General features: G+C 42.1%; 1 long non-coding RNA gene across 1 annotated transcript in view; it reads right to left on the bottom strand.

The window, feature by feature from the left end:
• LOC309643628 overlaps positions 1-22452 on the bottom strand; it is a 353895-nt gene that overhangs the window by 46723 nt on the left and 284720 nt on the right. The window lies entirely within an intron of this gene.

Here is a 22452-nt window from a genome sequence, read left to right as displayed (position 1 = left end):
ACCTGCAAGTTGAGAGAGCCATTGGTGGGTTGTGAAATCAATTTAGTGGGTCATGACCAGCACATTTTAATGAAAGGATAAAATAGAATAGGTTAGGGAAAATCAGGGTGCATCACAAATAATTAATATGTATTTTCATGAAATGGATTTCATATATGTGGGTGTGTTCATGTATGTGTATTCTATGTTATAAAGTAAAATATATTTCTTAAAATGGGTTGTGAATCGTGAAAAGGAAGAATAACGCAGGAGGAATCACTCTACCTGGCATTAAAGCTTACTATGTAGATACAGTAATTAATACAGCATGGTATTTGCAGACAGTTAGATGCATGTATCAGTGGAACAAAATAGAGACTACTGAAACGGACCTCCATAAGTGTGCCCAACCGATTTTTTTTACAACAGTGGGGAAGCAATTCAAATGGAGGAAAATCCAATTGGCCTTTTCAATTCAAATGACCTTTTTAAAAAATGGCCCAAGAAGCTTGTCATCACATCAACATTCTAAGCAGCAGCAAGAAGACATGTGAAGCTACCATGTGTGCCCACTGTCTTTTAAGAAAAATATCTAGGCGCTTCCCTTGGGTCTTCATCTATGCCCCACTGGCCAGAACTTAGTCACATGGCCATACGAACTGTAAGGAAACTCGAGAAATATCATCTTCATTCTGAGCGTCACACACCCAGTTAACATTTCTATTATTCTGTAGAAGTAGAGAAAAATAGATATTGGTCAGCAATTTACTATCTGTCTGTGCTACACAGAGACACTGTGCAAGTATGGGATTCCATCTCTCTTGGGCATCAAAATGAAATTTCCACAACACATATTTGACCTCTGATTAAAAACTTCAGATGTCTCCTTAACGCACAAAGTCCAAACTCCTTCATAAGGATATTTAGGTTCTTGAACATTTGGCCCAAGCCCAGATTTCCATCCATTCTCTGCCCACCGCATTCTCCCAAATGCTAAGACTCTACCACCTCAGTGTTCCTGCTCAAACTCTCCCCTCACCCAGATTGTACCCCTGCAGCCACTCCCTCGTGTATCTGACAAACAATGCCTCATCCTTGTAGACCTAGTGAAGTCGTCATTTCCTCTCGCTGATGCCCTTCCTGTGACTCCTCCAGCCCAGCAGAAATAACTGTTCCCTTCTCTAAGCTTTCATTAACCTGCATGTATGTCGATCATGGCACTTAACCTCATGTCTTAACTGAGACTTATCTGGTTTTTGTTGGTGTTGTTTTGGTTTTCTTTTGCTTTGTTTTTGCTAGGGACTGGAAGCCCCTCCAAAACAGGGTCTATTTTCCTGATATTCTGTTTTCACAGATCTTGGACTCTCTCCACAACCTTAAAATTATTTGTTGAATTATTGAGAGGTTTCTCAGGGCCAAAAAGTAGAAAGAAAGAAAAAGTATCTATATACAACAGGTGCGCTTTGAATGGACAAAGCTGGCATTTCACAGGTTCAGTTGTGAAGAAATAACCTGTGCTTAGAGAGTGGCAGGGACATATATACACTACCAAATGTAAAATAGATAGCTAGTGGGAAGCAGCCGCATAGAATAGGGAGATCAGCTCGGTGCTTTGTAACCACCTAGAGGGGTGGGATAGGGAGGGTGGGAGGGGGACGCAAGAGGGAGGAGCTATGGGGATATATGTAAATGTACAGCTGATTCACTATGTTATAAAGCAGAAACTAACACACCATTGTAAAGCAATTATACTCCAATAAAGATGTTAAGAAAAGAAAAAAGACTAAGGTGAAAAGGATGATTCTTTGACATCTTGAGATTCCTATTTTACTGCAGTGAGCAAGTCAGGTTCAAAGTGGATCACAGGAAAGTCCTCCTGGACCTCATGTTCCCTTCGTGGGCACACTTGTCTGCTTGAGGGAAGGGGGTTTTCTTCAGATTCAGCATGTAAGGACCGAGCAGCAAGGACAGCTTCAAAAAGAATCATTTCTCTAGGTATATATTTGGAAGAAAATGCTCTTCTCTCTAAGGGAAAACATAAGTCTTATTCTTGGAACTCATGCTTTTTTTGCATAGAAGAGTATTTTGTTTGTAAATTTGTGCTTGACATCCTTTACATCAGTAAAATTAATTTTATGGGTTTTTTGGGGGGGCATTTAAATAGAAAAACTTTATACCCATTGAATAACACCTCCCAATATCCCCCTTCCCCCAGCCCCTGGCAACTACCATTCTACTCTCTTCTATGAGTGTGACTATTTTAGATTCCTCATATAAGTGGAATCACGCACTATTTGTTCTACTGTGACTGGCTTATTTCATGTAGCATAATGCCCTCTAGGTTCCTCCATGCAGTCACATATGGCAAGATTTCCTTTTATTTTTTTTAAGGCTGAATAATATCCATTGTATGTATATACCACATTTTCTTTATTGAGGGACATTTAGGTTGTTGCCACATCTTGGCTGTTGTGAATAATGCATGCCTCCTTTTCCTGAATGAAATACCAGGTGACGTTCTTCATCAGTGACGTTCTTCAAATGCAACTCCCCTGTTGCTTGGCCTTCATGAGCCTCAGTCTCTTAAAGTTGTAACATTTAGATCCCCTACTATGGCAGAGAGTGTTTTATTTATTAGACCTGTGTGTGCTCCTTTATATTTCTGTCTTCTAATTAGATCAGCACCATGTGACTTATTTTAACCAATAGGCTGTGTACAGAAGCGACATGAGTCACCTCCTGTCATGATAGATAAGATACAGTGTCTCATATCTTTGTCTTCCCATGAGGGACACCTGTTCCAGATGACATAGTTACAAAATGGAGGAAGATTTTACATGAGTGTGAAATAAAACTTCAATGGGTTAAGCCACTGAGATTGGGGAGTTTGTTGTAGCCAGTAGGATTAATAACCATGTCTAATACGCTGACAGTGTAAGGCTACTAGGGGGATTAAACAGAACATTTAAACACAAGCTTGAGCACAGTGTTTGAGAGAAATATACATTAGCCATATGGTAAAGTAAGGTTGCCATTATGTAATAAAATAGTTACATTGCAAGAAACATCTCTGGAGGACAGGAAACCTTGGTTCCAGAGTTGTAGAACTTTAGACCTGGACTTCGAAGTCATTTAATCTAGTGCTTTTCAAACTTGTTTGATTATAAACCTCAGGTTCTTAGGAGAAACACAGATTTCTAGGTCTTGCCCCCGGTTATAATGAATCACAATCTCTAGGGGAGGTTTTGATCGCGATTGTTTTGTTGGTTTTTATATGGAAGGAAAGTGAGTCACAAGAGATTAATGACATTCCTAAAGCCACAGAACTGATTATTCAGCATGTTGGGACTAGAACCCAGCTTCCACCAAGTCGAATGCTTTACTTCTGGGCTCACATAATAATGTTCTAATAGAGTGAGGCCGAGACCGACCTTTTGTCCCCCTTTTTCTGATAAATCGTGTCAAGACCTGCAAATGATTTTCCCCCTTAACAATGAAAAGAAGATGTAATTTTAAAATTACCTTGGATGTACAGTAAAAGCAGCATTCCCATAATCAATCATCTAAAATCATGGGGTTATTTGGAGCTATTTGAAGGAAAGTAAATTGAAAACATGTTTTTAAACAATGCACCAAAGAGTTATCAAATCATAAACATCTAGATTACTTTAACATGTTGATTATTCCACATTTAGGGTCTCCTTACAATGTAACTCTGGCCATGAAGAGACTTGGAAAATTCAATGAATCCCTTCCTAAGTTGTTAACTGTATTGGGTTCAATCACTTGGCCATGTGGGAACATATGTTAAACTTAAAAAAAAAAATATGTTTATATATATATATATATATATATATATATATATATATATACACACACACACACACACACACACACACACACACACACTCACATACATACGAACATACTTAATTTTTGGAGCTATTATTCACACTTTTCACTAAGCAGAAGACACAGAGGCCTGTTATTAGGACATGTCTCCGAGGATATAGAAATAACTTAGGGAATGCAGTGGTATAACATTGAACACATTAAAACCTATCTGGAACTTTAGAAATCAAATACACAGACATTCCATAATAACCCTTGGGTTTTAGCATAATTCCTGAACCTGAAAATTCATAACTAAATAATGGCAGCACGTTTATGGCATAAAATGCCTTAAACCATTTGTTTATTATTATATGTGGATTTTAAGTTTTATGTTTAAGAAAATTGAAAGCCTACACTTTTTTCCCCCTTTGAGGGGTGATACACCAAGTACCTTTGAGAGTCTTTGTTTTTCTCACTGGAAGAGAGCTAAACCAAGACTGAAATTTATGTTAAGACATCTGTTTGGTTATCAAATCTATGATCATACACTCTTGTTAGACCAAATTAAATTAATCTTTGTTGAAAAATAAATGATGTAATTCCTGGAAGATCCTGTTTTACTCCCAGGATGGTGTCCTGGTTTTTCTAAGTAGCTTATAAGAAAGCAAAGTCTGAAATTGTTCTTGAAACTGAAAAGAGGAAATTGCCTCGAGTGTGGCAGGTGTCTAGAAGGAGCCACTACCCATGAGTGATCTGTGATCTAAGGGGTCGTCATTATAAGGCTAAATTATATGAGCATTCTTCCTGAGACCGGATTCAAAGGCTGAACTCTAAAATTAATCTAGATGTTATTTCTTCTTTGAGTTCTAAAACAAGCCCAGGGAAGATTAGAAGTCATTCATCTGACTGAGAATAACAGTGCATCCTCTGACTTTTCTTGGAATGGATTCCTTATGTGGATGCAATGTGAGTTGAATTGCATCTGGTTATTGTTTTTAGAGAACTTTGCTGAAATTCAAACTGAGCCTGTGTACTGTGAGCTGATTTAGCAGCGCCTGCCCATATGAGAACCTGGATGGAACTGGGAGCCGTGACAACTAAGAATTTGCGCTGCAGGCCAGGTACATATTAAAGTGGCATGGCTCCGGGGCCAGAAGGGGCGAATGCAATGCACTCCTGGACAGAGAAGCCTTCTCTTAGGGCCCTGACAACAGCCAGGAGGGAGACAGAATGATAGCAGCATGGTGGAAAGAAGACGGAATTTGAAATCATAGCTGAATCTTAATCATGGCTCCACTGTGGAGGAGATAGATGATTTCTGAGTAAGTTTTGTGACCACTCGGAGCCTCAGTTTTCCTCCTGGTAAAATAGTAACAATAGTGCTTGCGTTATGGAGTTGTGAGAAATAATGGGAGACTTTATGCGTAGGACCTGGCATTTGGTAGGTCAACGAGAAGTAGAAAAATGGTAAGTCTTCAATAATCTCATCAGCCACTAACACATATTGAACATTTACGATGTGTCCAGCGCTTTACCACTACTGATGCCAAGCACACACCTGGCATCAGTGGATACTCAGTAAGTCAGCTGTGGAATGACAAAATGATGACTGAATCTCTTTCAACGTTGACTGTCCTTGGCCATGAAAAGAAAGACGGCAAGAACAGAGGGGAAGCGCCCACACGCTGGTGCTGGGGGTCCCCGGTGCAGGCCAAGCTGTGGGTTTCTAGGGGGAAGGCCTCTCATCACCTCGGTCCCCTGCCCTTCTGCGGATGGCCATACCCCGGCTGCTGGGGAGGTAGGCCTCATTGAGTGTTTTGTGGTCTTGCTTCTTCTGAGTCCAGAGGGTAAAAACTGAAACACAAACTAAAAATGTCAAGTTCGATTCTGCTCCAAGAGCTCCCGAGGGCTGGGCAGAGGGTTTGCAGTTTCACCACAAGCATTTACAAGGGCCGCGCACTTTGGCAGGACTGAGTCTCCAGATAGCCTAACCTCTACAGACCCAGAGTGCCGCTGAATTTCAGGGGTCGTGAAAGGGGGAGGTTCTGGGGGGTCCTGGAAAAGACTCATTTCACCTCGGTTCATCATTCTGCTATACTCAAACCCCCGTAGCCAGGGCACACTTGGTTTCTGGTTTCAAAATGAAATTTTCACACGGCCCAAATCTCAACCCACCCTAATTTAAAGAAACAGGCACTTGGCATGTGATCCAGATAGATCAGCAGTTGCTCACATACAGCTGTGCACATCTGGCACACAGGTATGTGATTCTGCATGAAGATAAATTGTGTGGGGACCAAATGCACGGTTGTTAAACTAAAAATGAATCGCTTCTTGGAAGCAATCTTCCTGCACAGCAGGGCCTCTGCATAAGCTTGATCTTTTTCATTAGGCCCTTCTCAGAAACCATAGCTTTCCCCAGAAGGTCTGTGGGTGAAGGAAGGGCCATGCCCACACCTGCAGTTGGCTGTCTGCTGCTCCCTCAGATCAGAACTTGGACACCACCTCTGACAGCCCTGGTCAGGCAGGCTTCCCAGGGGAGTTACTCCGAGCCCAGGATCCAGGAAGAGGCCAGGTCCTTCCTTGGTATTGCTTCGCTTTCCATAAGTTATATATTGCCCAGGGGCTGCTTCTTCAGGGGCAGTCCTTTTATGGACAGTTGCTGACAGACTAGGGTCCTTCACCAAACTGCATGGACCATGAAGTTCACCTCCCTTGGGAACCTTATGGAGTTAATGGCATCCACCCCTGAGGGAGCATCTTGTAACTCTGGGAAAAACATGATGCTCAAATGATCTTCAGATCAGAGGGCTACACTTCAAGATGCTTCATTGGCCTGGAGGCAATAAAAGAATGAATCCTGAGCTAAGCAGTCTGCTGGATTCCATAAAGCACTGTTCTTCTGATTCAGTGGGCTCAGTGACTAAGGTGTGGTGTAGAATGTTCCATTCCTGGCTCAATTTCACAATTTCAGCAATAGGAAGTTACTAGTTATTGGCACAAATGAATCAATAATTTTGAAAGAGATTCTTCCCATCTTTTTTCCATGTGATGCTAATACAAGCAATGGTTTACCAAATTGGCCTTTATTCTTGTTTCTCAATATCTTCCTCTCTTCCTCTCTCTCCCTCTCTCCCCACACCCCCATATTTATTTATTTCTCTCTCATAGAGGGAAATACAATCTACATCTTATCGTGTTTGAGTCAGAGTATCAGATTAGCCACAATATCCATTTCTGCAATGTTGTATATGCTGTATTTTGTCTAAAGTTTTGTATCCCTTTCCCATCTTGGTGAACCCTGGATCATTCTTTGTAGGTCAGCTCAAGGTCTCACCTGTTTTATGACTCCTTCTCACACAGGAATGACTTTATTCTCTGTGCTACCATTATACTTCCCGCTTAACTATCTATTAACACACATCAGCCTTACGGTTATCTGTTTATATGTCTGCTTTCCCACCACACTGTGGGCCTCTCCACAGGAAGGACTGTCTAGTTCTTTCTATTTCCAACACCTACCCCTATTCCAGTAAACAAATAGTTGGCCAATGAATACCAATACAGTTCCTCCTTTCCTTGACATGACTTTGTTGGAACCCAGGCATTCCCAGTTTGTGAACTCCACAATAGCCCAGGATGAAGACGCAAAGTGTCCTCCATAAAGATGACCCAGTGGTGACCCAGAAACCAAACAGAAAACAGCCACATTCTGAGGTAGGCTGCAATGGTCAGAACTATCTGGACGCCTTGACAAGGGATCAAATAAGAAGGAACACGTGAGTGAGTGAGAGCAGGACAGATTTTCTTTGTTCTGATTGTAGAGAGTCCTAGAAAATGTGAGTATTTTTAGACCTCACTGCTGGGACCAGGGTGAGTGCTGAGATGTAAGTCATTGTGGGAGCCGCTGAGGGTATTCAAGACCAACTGCTGCCAGAGCTCCCTGAAGGGCTTCCAATCCGAGAACCAGCCACAGCAACGCCTCCCAACACATTGTCTGTATTAGCGCATTCCATTTTGCCCGTTTGTCCAGGCTGGCCTTGGATTGGTAGTTTATAGCTCTATTAAACCTCAGAGTGAGCAAAATCCTTGAGGGGGAAGGTCTGTCTTTTGCAGAGCTCAACATAAATTCTACACTGATGTGGGGACAGAAAACGGAGAAGAATTGGCAGCATATATCAGTCTGCTGATTAAAAAAAAAAAATCTATCTATCTATCTATCTATCTGTCATCGATCTACCTATCTGCCCACTTACCAGCTGTTTTTCCATTCAGTTTTTAGGAATACAACCCAAAAGTACTCACCAAAATTAATGACTGATAAATTTGTCAATCTCTCTCTTCCTGAGAGAAGAGTTTTTTCTCAGGGTCCAACATGATAATAAAATCCCATGACTCTGACAGCTCAGGAAAGAGGGTTACGAAGAGGAGTGTCCCATGATTTCTCAGCCTGACACCGAAAACCCTGGCACAGCCCAAGGTTGCCCCTTTATCCCTGCCCTTCACCTTGCACTTCCTGGTCTCTTCTGCCAAGCCTCTCTCCCAGGATTCCCTGAGGCAGCATGGCCTCTCTGCCTGGGCACCAGGTACCAGCACATCACAGGGTGCCCTCTCTTTGAAAGGGCATGTCAGGAGACATGCGTGTCAGGAGAGACGTGTCAGGAGAGATGTAGCCACCTGGAGTGGGGGGAGATCAAACCGCAGCTCTCTTATTGCTTCTGCGGAAGAATCCACGTTGGAAATGTAACCCTCAGAGGAGGTGACCAGATTCGACCAGAAGTCTTTAGTCATCTAGAAACTCTTTGTTCTTGCTATCATGCATACCACCCAATCAATAACAGCCCGCATTTCCAGCTGAGGGAATAAGAAGCCAGGTTGCCTAAGTGCAGCCAAATGATGACTTCCTGTATGACTTTTATCCTGGCCTCTTCAGAGGTTTTTCACAATAAATTAAAAATTGTTAAGGGTCGCTCTGGAATGTGATGGGAAGGAAGCGAAGTTTGTAGGGGAAGCGAAGAAGCACTAGACTTAGAATTAAGAAGTTGGGAACTCACCCAATTTTTCACTCTGCTACTTCAAAAAAGTCCCTTACCTTCTCTGAGCCTACATTTCTTTCATTACAAAATAAAGAAAATCAAGCATACAAATCCAGTTTGGTTTATTTTTTCTTTTCTCACCTTCTTGGATCTTTACAAAAATGATTTCTTTATAGAAGCTAAAATTTGTGTTTCCATCGTTCATATTCTGGCTTATTTCCTCTTATTTCTTTTCAGGGATTTTGTTCAGAAGGATACTGTTGTGCTGGATTTCCTTTCAGTCCAATTACCAGTTTTGCTCTCTAGAAGCCATTGAGCCTGGGTGGGCCTGGCCCTCAAAGCTAAGTCTGTTTTCGTGTTTGGGTTACTGATCCGTTTAGAGTAGGTATTCATTAAACACTTGCTAACTAAAATAATCGCCCTTCTCTTAAAACCAACATTGAGCAATGTTCTCTCCAAAAGTTCAGTCTATACTGAAAACTCCTCCGTATCCTGTGGTTAAAAGCAACTGGTCCACTATGAACTGTTTTCTGAATTAGTTCCAGGAGGACCTCCACTGTTGATAAGGAGATACCAGTTATCAACGAGCTTTGCTGGGCTGGGAGATCTTTAGGGTATCGATGGTAAAAGTCTCATCTTCCATGTATTCCCGGCATTTGTGATATTCTTCAATCACATCTTTTCATCCAAACCACATCATTCCAGACCTCCGAGACCAGTCTCTTTCTTAGGAAATTGGGTAAATCTTGTAAGCTCCTTTCCTCTGTCTCTGGGAGTGCAGTGATCCCAGGAGTGTATCACATACAGGGTATATTTGAAATCAAGGTATTGTGAAATCCAGCCTTAGAAAGGAGTGGAGTCAGTTCCTAATGCCTCTGATTAGCAGCTAAAAGGGCAAGACACCTTCCCAGAGACGCCCATGTTGTGAAGTGCTATTGGCTTGCAGCACTCATTTCCAACTCCAGTCGTGTATGTGTGGGCCTAGTATCTTCTCACACCGGGAACTCAACTCCCAACAGACAAGTAGGGAGCCCTGTTTACAACTTTTAAAGTAGGCTGATGCAGAGAGAGTTCTTCTTCATTTCCCATTGTTCTGCCTCACCTCGGCAGGATAACCTTCTCTCTCTTCTCATCAGCAAATACACAAGATGATGCCCCACAAAGCATTGTCAAAACTACTTTCTGGAAAAACATTCTGTAAACCCAGTTATGAGAAATGACGGATGACTGAAGGCATCTTAAAATGAGATACGAGATTGGGTGGCACCAGAGTAGAGAAAACAGCCTTCAGCTAAAGGGACCGTGAAGTTACAGATGGTGGCCTTCGGCAGAGGGAAGGGCAGAGAGCACGCAGCCTACAGTAACTCTGGGAGGACGTGAACCACTGGGGGATCAGACTGTGCCAAGCTTGGCTGAGGAGGAGGGCCGGTGTACCTGAGCCATTCGGTTCTGTTAACAAGCCCTCAGCAAAGTCTCAATGTGTTCCTCCAGTGAGGTTACTCTCTTGCAACAGAGCACAATCAAAGAGCTCCTGCCGGTGCCGGCTTCCAGAGGGACAATCCTTCCGGCAAGCCAGCCCACAGCCTTCACGAGGAGATGTGATGTGTTCCTCCTAGGGGAGGACTAGGGCCGCGGGTCCATCTGCCCCTGAGATACTCAGGCAGAAGGAGGCCCTCAGCGGTCTGCATGCTGACCGGGGTGCCTTTCTGTAGATGTCTAAACAAACAGCACTGAGTGGAAAGGTCTTGGGGGCGGGGCAGGGGGTGTTCCTTAAGAATCTGGCTGCTCATGGGAGCACAATTCATCATCTCCTAAAACACAGTTTAAAGTACAGTGTGTGGTCCCGTTCCCTTGGGTCTTTCTTGGCCTAGAATTTAATCAAGGTCTTTAGGAAGAAAACCAGGAAGTGAAACAACTGGTGTGTCCCAAAGCATACGTTTTAAACGTTCATAACTGTACAATCCCAAGTTAGTTTTTATTTATGAAAAGCCCCAATGAAAATAAACTGAGCAGAGGGCATAATAAATGGGAGCTTCATTTTAAGTAAACCAGGCCAACTGCACTGGCTCTTTGTTTCCTTCTGGGACCTTGGATGAGATGGCGTGTCTGCCGCTCTGATCCAATCAACCCCTGGACACCTTCCCATCAGAGTACATAGTTTTACCAATTGTCCCCAATTTCGATGAAGGTACTGTAACCCTAGCCCATCTGCCCAATGATGAGCCCGATATTCCTAGGAAAGTCCGTACCTACACCCTGCCATCCTAAAAGTCAGAAACCCAGGTGCTTCCTAAGTAGCAGCGGCCTCAGTTGAAGGTGCCGGGCAGAATCAGAGATCCTCATTGTCGGCTGGGGTGCCTTCACTTGAGAAATGGCAATAGCTTACCTTGATTTGGGGAATAGAGAAAGCATCTGAAGCAATATTTTTAATAAAGACATATCAATTTGAACTTATTTCATTTCTCAGGATTGCCAAACCAGGTAAATGCAGCAGAGGTGCTTCAATCGTTCATACTTTCGTGACTGTGAGGAGGGCTCCTTGTAGCATCAAAATATTTCAAAGCTTACGACCTCAATCGCAGTTGTTGTACTTTTTGTGTTTTGCTTCCAATGAATGAATTTTAGATAAATTGGCATTTTGTTTAGCCCAAGAGTGTCTACACGTATTTTAAGGTGCTCGTACATACGTGGAAAACATAATTTATTTAGTCTACAGAGGATGTTTGGTTCGTGTGAGAATGCACAGACATCCGTGTTAATTCTACAGTTCCTAGTGGCCACTGGGAATCATGAAGACCAGACGTTAGCTCTGGTCTTCAATCAGGCATAACAAGGTGTCTCATGATACATTGTGAAGACCGGAGAAATAAAGGTTGATTTTGACATGACAGGTGACTCTTAGGCGAACCAACGACTTCCAAAGGTGCTGATCATAACTGGGGCAAACGGGATAGGGTCTCTAATGAGTAACCGTAAGCTCTACCCTGGTTTCCTTCTCTTCCATCCTTGATCTGCCACTGACTCAAGGCATGACCAAGGAAATGTCTTTTTTTCCAGTTTTATTAAGAAATATTCGGCATACATCACTGTGTAAGTTTAGGAGGTACAGCATGATGGTTTGATCTATATTTATTGTGAAATGATTACCACAGTATCTTCAGCTAACACGCATCTTCTCATACGGATACAATAAAAAAAGAAAGAGAGAAAAAAGGAAAAAAATTCTCCTTATGATGAGAGCTCTTAGGATTTATCCTCCTGACAACTTTCCTATGTATCATACAGCAGCGTTAGTTATAGTCATCATGTTGTAAGTTCCAACCCTAGTACTTATTTGTCTTGTAACTGGAAATTTGTACATTTTGACCATCTTCTTCCAATTCCCTCTCCCCCTGCCCTCTACCTCTAGTAACCACAAGTCTGATCTCTTTTCCTGTGAGTTTGGGTTTTTTTTGTTGTTTGTTTTCTGTTTTGCTTTGTTTTGTTCTTAGATTCCACATATGAGATCATACAGTATTTGTCTTGCTCTGTCTGTCTTATTTCACTTAGCATAAAATTCTCTTAGCATAATGCCTTCAAGGTCCATCCATGTTGTTGTAAATGGTAGGATTTCCTTGTTTTTTTTTATGGCTGAACAATATTCCATTTGTATATATACCACAACTGCTTTATCCATTCATCCACTGGACACTTAGGTTGTTTCTCTGTCTTGGCTATTATTAATAAAGCTGCTGTGAACATGGGGGTGCAGATATCTTTTCAAGTTAGTGTTTTCATTTCCTTTGGATATGTTTCCAGAAGTGGAATTGCTGGATCATATGGTAGTTCTATTTTCAATTTTTTGAGGCTCTTCCACTCTGCTTTCCACAGTGGCTGTACCAGTTTACAACTTCACCAGCAGGACAAGGGTTCAGTTTTCTCCACATCCACACCAACTTTTGTTACCTCTTATCTTTTTGATGATAACCTTTCTAACAGGTGTGAGGCGATATCTTATTGTGGTTTTAATTTGCATGGGAAATGCCACTTTTGCTCTCTGAGCGTCGGGTTCTTCATACGGGACATGGTAGAGGAGATGTGAAATAGAACAGCAGTTTGGAATCCTTTTTGATTTATACACATCATTGAAATTTTTATGAACGCTAAGAGCCGTCTTTCTGGAAAATACTTATATGCACAATGTTTACCTATAATTCAGGGGACACGTAGATCTTCTGGAGACTGGAGTACCCCCCTCCACAGGGACACTGCAGTTCTAGAGAGTCCTGGCTACACGGTCATGGAGCTGTGATGATCTCACTTTTATTTCAAGCACCTCCTTTGCAGAGATACAATAGGAACCGGTTCCAGGGAGGCATCTGGAAAGCATGTAGCATGACCTCCAGCTGTGTTCGGTTTCAGTTTGTTCCAACCGGTGACCCTGCGGTGCTCTTTTTTCTCCCTGACCCAGACATGCTCTGTCTCCATGGCTGCCCTGTACCTTCCCTGGCCTTATAAAAATGATTGTGCCAAAGGCAAAGATGACTCCACCCAGGAGAGGGGCCTTACAGCATTGTCTCCTACTAGGACAGCTCCTTCAGCTGACTCTAAGACGTCCCTTCCCTCCTCCTGGATTTGATTCTCTTCCTAAAGGACTCTTCATACTTTTGAGAAAGGATTCTTTTTACGGGCATGGGTCAACCAGTCAGGTGGGGAGGCAAGTCAGAGAGAGAACGCATCGCTTATGGATGCTGTGCCTTCAAGCTTCCAAGCTGGTTATGGAACTATATGACCAACGTTGTGTAACAGGAGATTGCGGGTATGGGGCAAGATGTCCTTTCTCATCCCAAGTCTCACTCCTTCAGGTTTATAGCAGCTCCCTCAGCATGGAACCTGAGGACTTTTTCTTAGAATCACTTGTGGCCATTCTCCCACCATTATGTATATCTGTGCGTCCAATGCAGCAGCCACTATCCACATTCACTGCTTAAATTAAAAATAGAGCTCCTCAGTGGCACTAGCCACCTTTCAGGTGCTCAGTCACTACATACAGCTCATAGCTATTGGACTGTATGGCACAGATATAGAACATGTCCATCATCACAGAAAGTCCTATCGGACACCAGCGATCTATACAATGTGTTCAGTAGATACACACTCTGTGCCAGCACATGTGTGAGTTTTGAAAATGTAGAAATGAACAAGTTCTTGCTCTCAAGGGGCTCACAGGTTGTGGAAGAGGCAAGCATAGAATGATACCATCACAGTAGTCTGAGCTCCTGAGGTGGAGACAGGGGGAGCTATTCCAAGCAGAGACAACAGCATGGAAAAAGGCAAAGAGACCTAAAAACACTGCACGTTAAGAGAAGGGGGAAACTTTATGTTGTTCACATATAGAGTAAATGTGTCCAGTGAGTAAAAAAAAATGGTGAGAATGACTGGTCAACTAAAGAGAGAAGATAGGCAAGGGCAAGACTGGATGGGCTCTTGTATGCCATGCTTATTTGGTAGCTGTTTTAGAAAGGATAATTCTTCTACAACTTGATCTTTAACTAGTTTTGATTTCCTCATATGTTTTTTCTTGAAATCAAGTACCATTTTGCCCTATCTTTCTCAACCTTATTATACAGTCTCATTATAAAATTTAGAATCCAGAGTTGCCGTCCTCTCTGTAGCTTAGCTTGTCATTCTTCCAGGCACTTCCCCTGGGGTTCACATCTCCCATCGTCACGTCGTCTGGTTGCTGGAAGACGCAATATATGGTTCATGTTTGGGTTTAGCTAAGCATCTGGTAGCTCAGAGATGTACCTTAAATTGACAATGAGGATGATGATCACAGGCGAGATGAAACAGGGCAATGTCCAAAGAGAAACCCTTAGCTGGTCATGATAAGAGGATCAAGGAAAACCAGTGGGAGAGCAAGTAGAAAAAGACACTTGGAGAGGACTCTGCAAGAGGCATTCCAGCTGCTCTTCATCTCAAAGACTGGGCACTTCCTTTCAAACTACTTAAATCCCCCCATTTGTGGTTGAGATGCATTTCTGTGTGCCTGTCCTAAAGGCATCATGATGACCATTAGAGATGCACCCCATGAAACCACGGTCGCATTCCAGCAAACATTTATTGAGCATCTTGATGTGTCCAGACCTTGCTGCATTCAGTGGAGACAAACCTCATGGGTCCAGGGAGAGAAGAAAGCTGCTGTCATCATGATCCTGACGTCTGGAATATTCATTACAGATTTCAAAACCCTTCCGCCGCTGTCATCTCCTGTGGTTTCAAAATATCTCTGCTAGGTAGATAAGATCAGGTTTGTTATCCCAGTTTTACAGATGGCAAAACTAAGGTCCAGAGATATGAAGTCACTTCCTGATATCACTTCAAACTAGGGAGTTAGAGCCAGTTCTCTTATTCCCAAATCTAAGCTTTGAAACTGTTCTCAGAAAGCAAGTTATGTAATTATAGCAAATTCCCCTAAAATCAAATTTTCCTAGTTCATTGGGATGAAACATCCAGTCTGAGGAAAGAATACCATGAGATCCTTGACAACTGCAGGTGGTTAAAAACAGACATACACTGCAGCTCATAAACCCTAAACAAGCCTCTTAATTATCAACAGAATTTGGAAACTGATTTCTTCTGAAAGTTATCAAGATTAAAATGTTCAGGTGGCCATACCATCAATGACCTTCCTGTTACATAAGAGTAACGAAGAGTTTGCTGAGTCTAAAAATATTCTTTTAAAATAATGCAAATAAAAGTACATCTGTATTCCTACTCACCATTTCAGGGAATCTGAAAAGTTCGTGACAAAAATCAAAGTGGCCCATGTTGAGCTGGGTTTGCAGAGCAAACACTAAATAAAGAAGTCTGTTTTGAGCCTTCATCAAATTGCAACTTCATAATTGCAAATAAATCCCAACACATGCAGTTTTACTTAATGGAAAATAATATGATAACAGTCACAGGCATGAGGCTTAACCAACCATACAGTTAAGCATACATTTGTTTCCAATTACAGTTAAAATGTATTCAGCTGAATACAGCTTAAGCGGTAATTGCATTCTTTACAAGTTGCTAATAACCCCTGGAATGGTCACTCTAATAAAAATTTGCCTCTAATGGGTACATGTCCTGCTTACTCACATGTCAAGGCCAGTGAAGTCATTAGGAGCACTTGCAGTCCAATAGCCTATCTGAGCTTTAGACTTCTGTCCAAAGCCCACACATGAACCACTCACTGTGTACTTAACGTGGGACGCGGCGTGGTCATTTGGTTGTGGTTTTATGCTCTTTCCCAGGAATGCTTCTCAGGGGCAATTCTTCTATTGCAGAGTGGCTGTTAATCATTTCCTATCAGATGAGGCCTCCAACAGACACTATAGTAGGATGCAAAGGGCTTTGCTCAGCCATCCTGGCTAAGGGACTTCATTCTGAGATAGTCACTGACCTCCACCCAAATTTCCAGGACACTAATCTGTGTTTAATAGGTGGGTGGTTGTAGGGCTGGTCTTTTTGCCACAGCATTCCAATCCAGGAAGATATGTCTGGGGGTGCACACACAGTCTGAGAAATTGTTTTAATGTGCTGAGTCAGGGGAAAATGTTAGGTCTGACATTATATGTTCCCTTTCTAGTCTCTTCTCCTGACACTCCTTCTGTTCTTTTTCTTCCAGTTTTATTGAGTTGTAATTGACATACTGCACTATATAAGTTTAAAGTGTACAACATAATGGTTTGACTTACATACGTCATGAAAGGATGACCATAGTAAGTTTAGTGCACATCCATCATTTCACATAGATACAAAATTAAAGAAATCGAAAAAAATTTTTCCTCGTGATGAGGACTCTTAGGATTTGCTCTCTTAACTTTCACATGTAGCTTTCAGCAGTGCTGATTATATTTACCGTGCTGTGCATTACATCCCTGGTATTTATCTTATAACTGGAAGTTTGTACCTTTTGAATGCCTTCACCTCTTCCTTCTGTTGATTAATTTATGTTCCCTTTTATCAGGAAGAAGGAAATTTAGAATGGAACAGGGTGCTAGGGTGGAAGCAGATATCTATCACCAGAGATGACTCTCCAAAACTAAAATTGGGGGGTTCCATATGTGTGGAAGTAAAACTACAAGCTATAGGTTCAATATTGTCTTTCTTCCATGTCTTTGTGAAAGCATTCAACTATATTTGTGGATCTGCAGTGCTATACCTAATGTCTGGCCCAACTTTTGCATCTTAGAGAGTAGAGTCAGTCACTAAATATAAAATTTTCATTCTTCTTCTACCAATACTTTTATCATCTGTGTCTCTCTTCCTCAATGTCTCCTTTTCTATCATGCTTCTCTTTCTTCTCTCCTCCTTCTCCCTTCCTCCCTGTTCTCCCTATGGAAGAATTTCAGAGCAAGTTACAGAGAGAGCTTGTCTTAGAGTTAGTGCCTATGTGTCATTTCCACAATTGCCATCTCAAATATTTGTCACTCTAGCAATATTGCTCTGCATTTCTGGCTCCGGAGAGCTATTATAATCCAGGTGCTTGGAAGATTATTGTTTCTAACATCTACTTGAAATTGAGAGGAAGACCACAGGAGCTACGTATGCTCAGACAGAAGAGAGTAGGCTTGATGGAGAAAAAGGGATGGCACCTCCCAATTTTAACAGAGTCCAACCCCTAGAAAGAAATTTGAGCCGGTAGTTAGCAATGCTTTTCTAAAGGGAAAGGTACAAAGTTATGTAATAAACTCACATTAAACAAACAAATGGGAGTAGAAGTAGTCAAGAAGCAGAGATGGCAGATAAATGACTGTACATACTATACACGAGGGGAATCTCTAGCAGCCAAGGCAATGTTTGGGCAATTATTAGGTTTGTTTATAAATTCAAAAGGCACTCAGCCACTCTACATTCTTAATAGTTGACACCTTTAAACGAATCCTTCCTCCTTTGTTTGTCTGTCCCAGACCTGAGAGGCTGTGGTAGAAGGGGTGCAGGTCCTACCTGGCCGGTCATGGTGTGACTATGGGAGCTTGAACAGTGACCTTCCCGTCAAGGGGTCTTTGTTTTCTCATCTTTTAAAATGATAATTTTAAAGGTACTTCTCATCTCTGACAATTGTGATTCCACGAAATTCCAGCTCATACTAAGAAAGTCTTCTCATGGTTGACAAGGTCTGAACAACCAGTCTTTCCATGGTAGTGAACCATCTATTAGTAGAGTTAGGAGAATGCACACTACTACCTCCTACTTCCAGGATTCCGTGGCAGTTCTGTCTTGTGCCTTCTAATAACACTTGCCCAGCCTTTAACAACTTTGATGGGAGTGGCGTAGCCCCAGAGGTAACCATCACAATAGCTGCAAACTGGCAGCCACTATTCTAGGCAAGTGCTAGAAAGGTAGTATGGTGCTGATGGCTATGGTGCTGATTCTGTAGAGTCACTCCTTCTCTTAATCCCCAAACCGCACCCCTGCCATTACCACAGAACATGGCAGCTCTTGTGGTGTCCCCCAATATTGTCCCACCCGCTGGAATTTTATTTAGTTCTAATATGAACCAGACTCCATTCATTACATAGATTTTACATTGGATGGGACTAAGTCGTCTCACCCCAAACAATATTTTGAGCCTTATCTCCCACTGACCTTCAACATGTACTCAGAGCTTCAGCCAGACTTGATAGCTTGTAGTATTAGTCTTCTATTGCAGTGTAACAAATTACCACACACTTAGTAGCTTAAAAATCATCCCTTCATTATCTCATTGTTTTTGTTGGTCTGGAGTGCAGGCATGCCTTAGCTGGACCCTCTGCTCAGGGTCTCATAAGACTACAGTCTGGGTGTCCTCCACACTACTCTCATTTCTGGGTCCTTTCCCAAGCTCACCTGTTTGTTGGTGGGATGCAGTCTCTTGCCGTTGTAGGACTGAGGTCCTGGTTTCTTACTGGCTGTCAGCTGGGGAATGCTCTCAGCTCCTAGAGGCCCCACAGTTCCCTGCCAAGTAGAATGGCAACTCACTTCTTCTAATGCACTGTGATCACGTTACCTTTACCATCTAACATAAGCTAATCAGTGGAGTGGCTTCCACCACCTCTGACATCGTCTATCAGCTAGAAAAAGTCACAGGTCCCACTTGCACTCAAGGAGGGGGAGTTATACAAGGGCGTGAATCACTGGGGATCATCTTAGAATTCTGCCTCCAAAATTATCATTCTCAGAGCACTTTTCTTACCCGTTTTTGACATTCCTCTGCCTAGTAAGGGTCATCATCTTTCTCTGCCTACCCCTAAACCCATCACATTCCTAGATGACTTTTAAGCATGCCCACCCTCCCTTCTAGGCTTCCATTGCATGTATAATTCTCTAGAGTCATTTACTCGTTCTGGAATGCATTCGAATTTGCAAGATCTTCCTCCCAGGATGCACAGATCTTCGGAGCAGGGAACTAGATGATATCCAAATACACACCCCCTTCCCACCCCCGCACTCCACCACAGCACCCTGCATCATGTTTTCTACATAGGTGGTAGTGGGCAAATAAATGCTCCTAGTGGAATTCAATACATTGAACCAGAGCAGAGAATTACAGAATCTGCAAGGTTGGAACAAAGCTTCAAAGGTCATCTAGAACAAACTTTCCCTTATTGCTCTTGGCTAGAGACTATTGGCATCTCTTCACATTTCTATGTCCCATCTGCTATCAAACATTTTTATGACATTTATTTCCTCATTATAGTCCTTATTGTGCTTTATTTATATATCTGTGAGGCACATGAGAGTTGGAAGTTCTCCCTTCCCTTGCAATCTTTTCTTCCCCGAAGCCCCAGCCAGCCAGACTCCCTGTGCCCGTGACAGGCCTCCAGGGCTCCCGTGACAGCATTACTCCTCACTTCCCTGTATGTCTCTCTTGTCTCCTCCATGCCTCCACCATCAATTTCAAACTTCCTGTCCTGACATTCAAGGCCTCCTTACACTTTGAGTCTGTCTTTATCGCCTCCCTTATTTGCCCTGTGTCTCCCTCCCTAGCTCCCACTCCAAATTCTGGGCATTCCTCCAAGTTTCTCCATATTCCTGGAACCATCATCCCTCACTCTCCCCTTCCCCCATTTCCCCCATCATCTGTCAAGCTTTCTCTTATTCCTCTTATCTTCCCTAACCCTAAAAAAATTTTGAAGAAACTCTCCTTTGACACAATCAACAGATGTATATTTAATCTTCTGTTAGCAAATGCTGGCCCGTGGCTGTTTGACCAGTGAAATACACACAGGACAGATGTGCTAATACCTTGATCTTTACCGCAGCAAAAATCAAAGTCAGCTTCCATTGTTGGACATGGTGATGTGGGAAGAAAGCCTTCAGTGGAACAGAATTAAGTTGTCTTGATTTGCCCATGTATAGGACTAAGTCAGGAGGATAAGAATTATTGGGGGCTTGATCTAATCACCCTAATAGGTCTTCCATCATTTCAAGTAAAGGGCGGGCTAGGCAATGGAGATATTTTAGGGTTAGTTCTCATAGCGGAGTGATTTTGGATAAATTATGTAAATTCTCTGACATTCAGTTTCTTCCAAATGGAGATGATCCTATTGATAATACCTAACAATGTCAATTAAATAAGTTTAAAAAAATGCAGGTAAAAATGCAAACAAATTGTAAAATGGGTGTAAATGACACTTAGAATCTTTCACAGCAACATTTCTGACTGCAGCTGTGTCAGATCAGTAGCTGTCACTAACTGAGGGAGAGCTACTTCATTCGCGCAGGACCTCGACTTCTTCATCTTTAACACCGGGGTAATAAATTCCTGTCGTGTATATCCCAACAAGCTGTTTAAAGATACCTTAAGAGAAGAGATATGAACATTGTAACTATGAAATGTGTGAAAATGTAAGGTATCGTTTTCGTCGTAGTTCCCGGAACGCTCTCTTCCCCCGCACTTTCCCACCTCACCTAAGTCACTAGTATTCATATTTCAGGTCTCAGTTACTGCTCTCATCCCCTCCCTGAGCCCCTCCGCTCAGGTCATGAGCTGAGTCCATGTCCGCCTTCTCCCTCGCTCTCATTCATTGGAAACCCCATGAATTGACATGAAACTGACACAGCCCACCTGGGGACGCCTAGCCAGAGATTTCCTTTAGGATGAGTTCAGGAGCAGTCACAACTTGACTTTGCCCAATAGCAGGGAACTTCGGGAAATTTTTGAACACGATCTTCCTGCTCTCTCACAGTCTGAGATTTTCAAGTCCCTGGTTTCTGATATGGCTTCTACTCTTCTTGGTATTTGCTAGACATGGGCCACAGATATTGCTAGACTAGCACATTATTATATTTTTATTTCTATAAAAACAAGTTTGTTTACATAATGACAAGTTTGGATAGGCAAGTGATATGCAATTCTGAGACCTATAGAAATGAAAACACTTAGGTAAAGATCTCCAAATTGCTAAATTTAAATCTTGATTGCTGACATCTTTAGATCTTCTTTTTCACAGAAGATGCTTCCCGAATTGAATATTTTCAACTTTATTCATAAACGGGGATTTTGAACTTATATTTTATTGACTTCTTTTAAGGTGAAATCCCTTTTGAGAGTTTCAAAGCTTCAGAGCCATTTGCTGTGGAATTCTCTTACAACTATCTTTAATCTTATTCTTCTGTTAACTTGCATTTAATATTCACAGATTCATATTATCAGAGTAAAAATACAATTTTCCTACAGTTCTACAGTTCCTTAGTTGATTCTTTACTTTGTAGTGAGGCAGAAAGAAAAGACACAACTAAGAAGAGGCCTGGAGTTTGCCTAAATATTTAGTTTTTTTTCTCTCACACGCAATTTCCCTCACCTCTACAAGCAACGGTTATTTTGTAAGTAGTTTGATCAATTCTCAGAATTTACCCATCAACTTGTCTACAATATTTTTGATTCCATTCTAATCTAGTCTCTTTCTACCTTTGCAAATTGTTCTTACTCTTTTTTTATTTACTTTTAAAATCGCATTAACTCACGTTTTTCACGTGATTGGTCCAATATCATTCACACCCACTTTCCATACTCCCCCCACTGTCCGCCCCCTACTGTGTCATTGAATTGAGGGTATAATTTGCTAGTTCAGAGATTTCAGCTGCTGGTACCTGAGTAGGGGTGACTGTGCCAGGCTATTCCCAGTTCTCTTCAAATAAAGCAATACTGCAATTCTAAATTAGATTTATTTAAAACGTTAGCTGGAAGCTTCTCCTAACCTCAGTATTTGGGAGATCCTGTGATCCAAAAGGACTTTAACTCAATGAACCCAGAGATCCCACTTCTGTAGGTACCGAATCCAGAGGCAGGAGGACAGAAGCACCAAAAGAGCACAATAGCTGGGAATATTAGTTTCTTACAGTTGTGTAACAAAACACCACAAACTTACCAGCTTGAAAGAAGACTAAAGTATTATGTCACAGTTTCAGCAGGTCAGAGACCTGAGCCCCGTGTAATTGGGTTCTCTGCCTAGGGTCCCACAGGACAAAGTCAAGGTGAGGCTCATATCTGCAGGCTCTGGGGAAGAATCTGAACTCATTCAGACTGTTGACTAAATTTACTTTCTCCTGACTGGTTGCTGGATGAAGGTCCCCATTTCCTTGTTGGTTG

The sequence above is a fragment of the Balaenoptera physalus genome (genome assembly GCF_965194825.1).
Source record: "Balaenoptera physalus genome assembly, chromosome: 15".
Classification (NCBI taxonomy): domain Eukaryota; kingdom Metazoa; phylum Chordata; class Mammalia; order Artiodactyla; family Balaenopteridae; genus Balaenoptera; species Balaenoptera physalus.
This window is presented reverse-complemented; position numbering and strand designations above follow the sequence as displayed.